The sequence below is a fragment of the Pongo pygmaeus genome, chromosome 1, assembly GCF_028885625.2.
Source record: "Pongo pygmaeus isolate AG05252 chromosome 1, NHGRI_mPonPyg2-v2.0_pri, whole genome shotgun sequence".
In the NCBI taxonomy this organism is placed as follows: Eukaryota; Metazoa; Chordata; class Mammalia; order Primates; family Hominidae; genus Pongo; species Pongo pygmaeus.
In genome coordinates, this window is record NC_072373.2 from 137,127,758 (window position 1) to 137,137,433 (window position 9,676).

Below are 9,676 nucleotides of genomic sequence, written 5' to 3' on the forward strand. Positions count from 1 at the left end.
CATCATCCACCCACCTTGGCTTCCCAAAGTGCTGGGTTTACAGGCGTGAGCCACCACGCCCGGCCTGATCATTGTTTCTTAATAATATTCTGTGTTTTTTCTTTGAGAGTCTGAGGATGAGGAAGAACAAAAGTTCTGTTTTTCATATGAAAATGTAGTTCCTTTGAACTAAATGTTTTTAGCTCATTATCAAATTTTGAATATATGAATTTAGGTTTTTTAATACGTAGAATAATTTGAAATTCACATTTATAATAATTTATTTTTAGTATCCCAAATTTGAAACCAGTGTTTAATTTAAATCTAATTGAATTGTGCTATTTTCATAGCGATTCACTGGCTCCTTTCGAAAGGTTTAATTTTAGGTTGTAGGAATTTAAGACAGATAATTTTTAAGGTACCCCTATAGTAATCAGTTCTATAACAACAACATATTTTTCTTATAGATAAATATGTAACTCACTCTTGTCCCTTCAAAAATGAATTATGTGACTCTAGAGTTGTATAGTTGGAATTTTCCTTATAATCACAAAAACAAATCCAGTCATTTCTATGTTTGCCAAAATAGTAAAACGTTTGTTTTATTTTAAAATGAATAGAGCTAAGTAGCAGAAACAGATAGGGAGTTCGCCTGTGATAGAATTCTGGGTGTGCACCTTCACAGCATGACCTTGGGCAAGTTACCCAAACTTTTCCCACCTGAGAAAGATTTTTAACCAACTCCAGCCACATACTCTGTGACCTTGAGCTCTTTCTGTGAGTCCTTATTCTTATAACTAGAGATAACTGTGCTGTGCAGGCAACTGGAAACTAAATTTTGCCTTCATACAGGTGGTGGCTATAGACCCTGACAGTCTTTGAACGGACTTCCCAGTTACCACCTGCAACCTGCTGGCCTGAATTTCAGAGTCTCTCCCTCTGAAGTACTTGATTCTGTGTCAGCTTGACTCTATCCAGCTGCTGTCTGATCCAACACTGACAACTGCTTTCACGAACTATAGCCTGATACCTGGAACTATTTTGAACACCTGTTGGCCCTATCAGCATCACCAAGTTCCAGTCCATCCCAGCGGATGTGTTCAATGCTGGTTCTCTTCTCCTTTCTGGTATTAGCAGGCCATACTCGGCCCACTCCGAGATGTCAGGTATGTGATTCTGTATTGTATAATCCTACAGCATCAATAGTTAGATGATATTCATTACAGAGTTTCATAAAACAGAGACATGGGTGTCATAGTTCAAAAAGATCTCTATTAATGTAACAATGGTCAACAGTTTTACAAGAGTTGGTGCCTTAAAGGGACTAGTTTTGTTTACTAAGAAAATTAATTTGTGTGGAAAAGCTCATTTCCCCATAACTCAAAAATAAATTTTTACCTAAAGCTTTTTGAGAAGGTTTGTTGAAGATGCTGGCTCTCCATTGATTTGTTCAATAACAAGAGTAATCGGGCTGGGCGCAGCGGCTCACACCTTTAATCCCAGCACTTTCGGGGGCAGAGGGAAGCGGATCACCTGAGGTCAGGAGTTTGAGACCAGCCTGGCCAGCATAGAGAAACCTTGTCTCTATGAAAAATACAAAAAAATTAGCGGGGCATGGTGGTGGACGCCTTTAATCCCAGCTACTCAAGAGGCTGAGACGTGAGAACTGCTTGAACCCAGGAGGCAGAGGTAGAAGTGAGCCAAGATAGAGCCCTTGCATCCCAGCCTGGGCCACAGAGCAAGACTCTGTCTCAAAAAAAAAAAAAAAAGTAATCATATACGACCTTATAGCAGGACATTTTAGACATCTTTTTCAGACTTCTACATGAGTCCAGTGCCTACTCTGTGCTAAGCATCATGCTGAGCACTTTATAACACATAACCCCATTTAATCCTCTTGTTGCTGAAGATGAAACTGAGGCATAGAGATTTTAAATAGCTGGCCCAAGGTCATACAGCTAAAAAGTGGCAGAACTAAACAAAGAGAGCCTATCTGTTTTCAGTGGTTCTTGTAGAGCTCCTAACCACTATAATGCAACAACGAAACATTGAAAAGCAGGAAAAAACTCAGGAAAAGATGAAGAATATGCTCCACAAGAAGTTTGGAATCCTTATTACATTTTCTGAACTTGTTGGTTCTAACTGGATTTTACTGGGGGTGATCAGCAAGGAAACATCTGGGTTCTCTAAGAATCTTTACTGTCATCTGAGAGAATCGAATGTTTCCTGGACTTGGATGGTTATTCTTGTGCTCAAGAAAATTGGGGAGTGCTTAGGGTTAGTCATCAGAAGGAAGAAAGCACTAGAAATCACCCAGTAAACAGTGCTCTGGTAGTGCCACCAGGTAATCTCTTGCTGCGTTATGTTTCTACCCGATTTTCCTCTTCTGTGGAGAACACGGCATATTCTTATACACAAAATTAAGAGAGTAGGGAAACCCTATTTGTGAAATACTATTTTAATATTATGACATTGTCATGCTCGCTTTGACAGCTCATATACTAAAAATGGAACCATATAGAGAAGAGTATCATGGCTTCTGCACAAGGATGACATGCAAATTCGTGAAGCATTCCATATTTTTAAAATCTGTATATTATGACATTGACAGTTTATACAAAATCCCAGAGACTATTGCCAGAGACTGAAAATGTCATCAGATGGTCTCAGGACAAGTTCATATCCTCCTGAAGTCTATAATCCACCACAATAAGGTGACTCCTTCAGTAATTTCCATGTGATAGGTCTCATAAGATGTTCATTTCTGACATTATTGCTGCAGTCACTGTGAATTCTCAATATGTCTTTTAGTGCAACATTTTCATTAGGAGGAATTTCAAGATCCAGAATTAAAGTGTTATGCCTTAAGTCAGACAAAATCTTAGCACCAAATTATTATAGGTGTTTCATTTTCTTGAAGAACTATTCCAAAAAAACCCAGCACTTCTTCAGGGAATGTACTGATAAGAATAAAGAACAAAATAAAGATTGTCATTCATCAACTATTTCAGATTTTGAATGCTGCTTTCAAGGTAAAAGCTCTTTTTAAAACCTATTTTATTTTTATACTTCTTATCTTCTTGGAAGCCTCATTTATTCATTCATTCTTTTATTCTCTTAAGAAATGTTTATGGATTACCTTCTCTAGGCCAAGTGTTAAGGAAATAACAATAAATTATAATTTCCCTTCAAATTCTTATCATTCTTCCACTTTTTTTAAAGCACTGTATTCTATATTAAAAGCAGATACACAAAATACCTGCCCTACTTTATAAGTTTCTTGTTTCCATACTCTGAACAGCATTTGATAAAATTTTGGACACAATAGATTCTTAATATTTGGTGGTAATGGTAGTAGAAAATTAGGGAACCATTGTATTTTTAAATTCCAGTGTCCAGTGTGCCTTTTCATAGAAGATAAAAAAAGAGCTCTGTCTCTCATGTCAGTCTATGTTCTCATGATTCAATCACAATAGATTTCATTTTTCCTGGGGTGCAAATTCAGTCACCACCTTGGTTTACCAATACCCTGCACCATCTAGTGGCCTGAGAAGGTGAATACAGACTACACAGTATATGGAAAGAATTCACTCATCCTGTTATCTGAGGAATTTCAGGTAAAACATGGGTTCTTTTTAATGGAATCATGAATCCAGAGCCTAATCTTTCTCTATTCTCTTCACTTGCTCCTTTCTTGCTTCCCATTCTGAAGCTTCAAAGAAGCTCCTCTTTAAGTATACTTTCCCAAGTCACTGCTATGATTTTAACTCAGAGGTCACTAAGTCAAATGCCTACAGGGACCAGACGGGAAAGATAAATAAATGCTGAGGGCTGAAGCAAGAAAACTAGGAAGTAAGAGGGACTATAGCAGACCACAGGACAAGTGCCACACAGAGGTCACACCAGCCCACCGTTGGTGTGTGTGAGAGGCTTGGTTAGCTGATCTAATTTTCAAAAGAGCCAGAAATCTAGATGTTTATGTAAAATGTCCCAGTTTGTAAATATTGGAAGAAACAAAACACAATCTGCCCAGGGCTGCCATTAGCAACCTGTGTTCTCATTGGTATTGAATTCAAAGCACTGAAAACACCACAGGTTTCCAAAATGTCCTTGAAGAATGTCAGTTGAGTTCTGTGATCTAACCTTACTGTCAAGGCAAAAGAGAAGGGAAAGATTCTTATCAGGAGTGTGATTTGATGTTGGTCTAATTAGTACATTTTCATTAGTCTAATTAATAGGTTTCCATTCTGCATTTTAAAAAAATGTAATAAGGTAACTTTTTTTAGGTAAGAAAGGGGTAACGAAACAAATATATATTAAATTTTAAAAATACATATTCAATTTTGCTTTTATTTATATAAAAAAATTGGCACTGGAATGATAAATTTAAAATTAATAAAAGTGATTACCTATGAGGGGTAGGACAAGGGAGAATAAAATTTCTCAATGACTACTTTTAATTTAGTTTTTATTTTTGAACCAGATGAAAATATTACATATTCAAAAATTACAATAAAAATAAAAATAAAAAACATTAAAATCACATTTTAAAAATTACCTATCATACAGAGAAGTATGATAGGTTGAAAAATAGAGACTGGGCACCGTGCCATGTATCCGTAGTCCTAGTTACTAGGGAGGCTCATATGGGAGGGTTGCTTGAGCCCAGGAGTTCTAGATTATGATCATGCCACAGCACTCCAGCCTAGGTGACAGAGCAAGACTAAATAAATAAATAAATTAGAAAGCATAAAAATAAAAAACTGTAACATTGTATGAGGGAAGCAGAATTATAAAAGTTCAAGAAGAAGAAAAGGGAACAATGTTATATTTCTGATAGCTAAATAAATAATCTTGTAACTTAAAGGATGATACCCTTTAAATAGTATCAAGGTGCCTGGTATTTATATGCATTCCACTGGATACACTTAAGAGTTGTGTGACACTTTTTTGGTTTTTTCTTTTGTTTGTTTTTTTGTTTTTGTTTTTTTAGATGGAGTCTCGCTCTGTCGCCCAGGCTGGAGTGCAGTGGTGTGATCTCGGCTCACTGCAACCTCCGCCTCCCGATTTCAAGCAATTCTCTGCCTCAGCTTCCCAAGTAGCTCGGATTACAGGCACCTGCCACCACGCCTGGCTAATTTTTGTATTTTTTAGTAGAGACGGGGGTTCACCATCTTGGCCAGGCTGGTCTTGAACTCCTGACCTCGTGATCCACCTGCCTCGGCCTCCCAAAGTGCTGGGATTACAGGCATGAGCCACCGCACCCAGCCACGGTTTTATTTTTAAATGCCAATATTTACAACACAAAACTGAAAATTACTTCCTTTACAGTTGTTTAACTTTATGATAAAAATTTTGGATGTTGATATAAAACTTGACAGAATTCATATCTTTTTCAAAATTCTTTTGAGAATGTGCAAACAAGAAAGTTCAAAGACCACTGATCTTGATTTTCCTGTATTGGAACCCACTGGAGTAATTTCTTTGTCTCTGGAAGGCCAAAGTTACATTACATATGATGACTAAGAGGCCACAAATTAGCACCTCTGAACACAACCATATGAATTAGTTTTGGATTAGCTACCTTTTACTTAGAAAAACCTAAATTTTTAAATGCCATAAGAACAGGCACCAGCACAAGTACATTTGGATGTTTGTAAAGTAGGTCCAGTATATGACATAAAGGATGGCCAGGCCTCTGCAGTGAGAGTTCAGGAGAACATCAGACCAGAGGCAGAAAGGATCTTGCCTAAATTTGTCAAGGCCAACCTGCTTGGATCCATCTTGGGACTCATCCAAGTGGATTTATAGCCAAACTGCAAGTCCAGTGGTACAAGGGCTCACCATACCCACCTGGGTGCAAGGTTCTCAGCATGGGCCCTGGAGGGCCAGGGTCCTGGGGCATGTGAAGACAAGGGAAGCAACTCAAGTTTGAAATGGAAATCTTCTAAACTACTTTTCTCCATTCAAATAAAACATTAATTTCATTTAGTCTTGGATGACTCTGAAAGGAAACCCAAATAACCATTTTTTCTCATTTGGTTCCAATTTTGTCCTTGGTATCCTTGTTTGTATCCTTTGCCGTGAGAAACTCCAGACCGCCATGCCTCCCTCACTTGCCACCTGACCCTCTCAAGGCTCTTCACATCACCTCTTCTGAACTCTTCTCAAGATTCCCCAGTTTCTGAGCCTTTTCCACTGTGCCCTCTGTCTATCATCAGCAAAATCCTCTGTATCCTCAAACGCTTCTCTAAATATCTCCTGCACCTTCTTGTCCTAACGCCAACCTGGCTCATCCCTGTGGATGCTGTTGTCCCTGCAGCCTTCCCAGCGCCCTCATACCACCGGAGTGGGAGGTAGGAGAGGGCTCTTCCATGCTTCTTCTAAGCTATTCTTCCTCCCTCCTCTCTAATTCCTCCTCCTGCCCATTACCTTTTTTAAAACTCATGTCCTCTGATGTTGTCTCTCACCTTCCTCATTCCTCACCTACTCACTCACAGATCACTGTCTTATCAAGGACTTTAGCTTTTGCTACTGACATCTTCCCCAGCACCTCCCCTGTCCTAAGTCTTACTGTTTTTAATACGCATGCATATAATCTGTATGACAGTCTGTCCTCGACTCTCTTCCAATGATCCTGCCTCCACATCCCTCAGCCATTCACTGCCATGGTGGCATCCCACCCTAGGTTTAATCACTCCTCCATAGTCTCAATTTCATGGATCCCACTAAAATCACCACATTGTTGTGGTCACCCTGCAGAAGCCAGATGGGCTCCTCCACCTAAAATTTAACCTGGATGTTGAGACTGATGATGCTACACTTGCACCAAGAGGGTGTGAAAAGGTTTGTTCACATACTGCAGCTTTCTGGGGAGAGCAGGGCAGGCTCCCAAACTGGTTCAGAAATGGCTTAAGGGAGCAAAGAAAGGAGACTATCTTAGGATGTCATGGTGGTTAAGGGGTAGGACCACGGTGAGGGCTCTCTCACGTGGGCTGGGTATTGCACGGTTTGAACTTCCTGCTGGCATCAAAGGCATCTAGGCTTTCTTATGTTTGCACAGAGGAAACAGGAGTGGCAGGGCTTCAAAGCTGTCAGCACATCCAAAAAATGGAGTCAGACTTGCAATATAGATATATATTTAGACACAGTGTCTCACTCTGTTGCCCAGGTTGGAATATATGGCACAATCATGGCTCGTTGCAACCTCCACCTCCTGGTCTCAAGGGATCCTCCCGCTTCAGCCTCCGGAGTAGCTGGGACTACAGGTGCACATCACACTTAAGAGTTGTGTGACAGTTTTTTGGGGTTTTTAGCCATGCTTGGCTAATTTTTAAATTTTCTGTAGGAATGGAATCTTGCTATGTTGCTCAGGCTGGTCTTGCACTCCTGGCCTCAAATGATCCTCCCGTCCCAGCCTCCCAAAGTACTGGGTTTACAGACATGCGACACTATGCCCAGCCTCAGACTATTATATACCTCCTATCTTTCCAGATCATTCTCTCTTTTCCCTAGACTCCTACAACCCCTCAACCCCAGAAGGACTTGCAATTCATTGATCCTACCACCTTTTCACTGTCCTTAACCTCTCCATATCCACTCGTCCCTCTTTAATCATCTTAAGTTCCATGGTGAATCATAAATCATGCCCTTGCTTATATCCTCAACTTCCTTGCTCTCCTCTCCTTGCTCTTATTCCTTTAGTAAAATGTGATTAAACAGAATTCTCAGCCTACTCTGGACCTGCTTCCCAGGAGCTAATTATTGCTGGAGAAAGAAGCACACTCATACTAACTTGTCTCACTTAAATTCATGACCATAAACTGAAGTGGGCCCTACATGACACTCAACAAGCACACAATTATTTTCTGGTGCATTGTCTTCTCATTCTCCTAGATGACATTTCATACCTTCTCTTCCCTTTTCATATAATCTTTCCCACCTCCTCCCAGCTGATAGCATTTCTTTCTACATCTCTAAGAAAATTGAAGCAATCAGAAGAGAACTTCCAAAGATTCCTATTTACCATGCCTACCCACCTGCCTGCCTGTTTCCATAGATGAACAGTCTGTACTCCTGTCTACAGATGATCCTTCCACTTGTGTGTTAGTTTTCAAATGCTTTTTCCCTCTCAAGGACACCACTCCAGCACTTCTCACTTCTTGTTTCTACCTGAATTTTCCCTTTTCTTCTGGATCATTCCCATTAAAAACAAGTATTTCTTCCCCCACCACTTTCTTTCTCTCTCTCTCTTTTTTTTTTTTTTTTTTTTTAAAGAAACAGGGTCTCACTGTCACCCAGGATGGAGTGCATTGATGCGATCATAGCTCACTGCAGCCTTGACCTCCTGTGCTCGGCCTCTCCCCATTTTTTTTCAATCTTCCTTTGACTCTGCTTCTACCACCAGTTACTGTCCCAGATTTGGGCTCCCCTTTCTAAGAGAACTTCTCAAAAGAATTGTTTGTATTAGCCATCTCCAGTTTCTCTCCTCTCATTTTTTTCTTAAACCCACTCCAATCAAGTTTTTCCTCTATTGCTCCACTGAAGGGTTATCAATGGCCTCCATGTCACTAAATCCAACAGTCAATTCTCAGTGCTCACTCGCAGAGGAGCACTCCCTCCTCCTAGATCCACGAGCTTCACTCGGCTTCAGGGCACCTCACTCGGGTCTCCCACTTCACTGGCTGCTCCCCTTCAGTCTCCTTGGCTGGCTCATCCACTACCCTGCCTTAAAGCTGCATCGGTCCCCAGAGCTCCATCCTCAGTCGTTTTTATTTACTCACTTCCTTGGTGATCTTAGGCAGTCTCATGGCTTTAAACGCCATCTAAATGCTGATATCTCTCATATACCTCTAGCTTGGACCACGCTCCTTAATCCTAGACTCATTCATACATACAACTGCCTAATCAAGATCTCCACTTCAATTTCTAATAGATACCTTAAAATGGAACTTCTCCAAAACTGAACTCCTTTTTTGCCTCAAACTTCTTCTACTTGTAGTCTTCCCCATCTCCCTTGGTGTTTTCCCCATAGCCTTTATTAGCATTCTTATCCAATTTGATTTTATTGATTACATTTATTATTTATTGCCCCTCTCTCACATCCACAAGCACAAGGATTTTTGTCTGTTTTGTTTATGAAACCCAAACAACTTGAATGGTGCCGGGGTACTCATAAATCTTTATTAAATGAATGAATGAAACCACTAGGATTCATCCTTATCTTACTCAGAAATTACCGTCTCTTAACCCAAACAAAATCAATGAAAAATTGGTTTATCTGCAAGCAATAAAATAAGACCAAGTAGCTGTAGTTCCAGCTACATGGGAGGATGGCTTCAGCCCAGGAGTTTGAGTCCGGCCTAGGCAACATGGTAAGACCCCTCTCAAAAACAGAAAGACCCACCACCACAACAAAAATCACCTAGGTTTAAAACCTGTGTCTCTGTGTGGGTTGAGGGAAGGGGCAGACATGAAGGTATCTTTTCAGAACAGGGCACCTGAACAAGGCTTATGCAAAAACCAAGTGAGAATGAGTAATGGTTTGCTTCTGGGGAAACCACTTCTCAGAGCAACAGGCCGGAATGAGCTCTAACGGGCCACCTAAACTTTGTTAGCATCACGCTTAAACGTGGTAGGTGGGGTAAAAAGCAGCCAAAAAAAAAAAAAAAAAAAAAAAAAAAAAGCTGCTTCTTCC

At 40.2% G+C, this 9,676-nt stretch overlaps 1 non-coding gene across 1 annotated transcript; it reads left to right on the plus strand.

Annotated features, from left to right (window-relative positions):
- The first annotated feature begins 2,456 nt into the window (after positions 1 to 2,456).
- LOC129023190 (U6 spliceosomal RNA) lies at positions 2,457 to 2,563 on the plus strand. Its single transcript, XR_008496700.1, has one exon. It is a non-coding gene; the product is annotated as a U6 spliceosomal RNA (small nuclear RNA).
- The last annotated feature ends 7,113 nt before the right edge of the window (positions 2,564 to 9,676 follow it).